The 476-nt window shown below is 28.4% G+C and overlaps 1 long non-coding RNA gene across 1 annotated transcript in view; it reads left to right on the forward strand.

The window, feature by feature from the left end:
* LOC109586945 (uncharacterized) overlaps positions 1 to 74 on the forward strand; it is a 2,644-nt gene extending 2,570 nt beyond the window's left edge. The window contains exon 2 of the long non-coding RNA XR_002187311.1: positions 44 to 74. This is a non-coding gene — a long non-coding RNA (uncharacterized LOC109586945). The remainder of the gene's footprint in view (positions 1 to 43) is intronic.
* The last annotated feature ends 402 nt before the right edge of the window (positions 75 to 476 follow it).

Consider the following 476-nt stretch of genomic DNA (forward strand, 5'->3'; position numbering starts at 1 on the left):
TAAATTTATGCACGTATTAAATATGCTAGGACCAATAGAAGAGGTCATGTTAGCGAAAATTTAACTTTATCAATGCAAAATTGCTACTACAGGCTGCATGAAGCATCACAATACTGAACCATCACTTAAATTCTATTTGTTATTCTTAACAAGAGTTCAGTGACACCATTTTAATGATTTTTCTATAATATTTGGTGCAAGTCTATATCTTCAATCAATATATTCAAAGAGGAATTACCATTTACAGTGAATATAAGCAAGACTATATAGGATGAGTATTATTAAATAAAAACTGCAATTTTTTAGAGCAATAATTATGTTTTGTGTGTTACCAACAGCAATCTTTAGTAAATTGGTTGCAAATCAACCTGATGAGATTGTTGACTGATACTTTTATGTAAGTTATTTCATCACAGCTGTACGTATAATATCTATGTTTTGAAACTATAAAATTAGGATTATAAATGATGTAAGTG

The sequence above is a fragment of the Amphimedon queenslandica genome, unplaced genomic scaffold (genome assembly GCF_000090795.2).
Source record: "Amphimedon queenslandica unplaced genomic scaffold, v1.1 AMPQUscaffold_12737, whole genome shotgun sequence".
NCBI lineage: Eukaryota > Metazoa > Porifera > Demospongiae > Haplosclerida > Niphatidae > Amphimedon > Amphimedon queenslandica.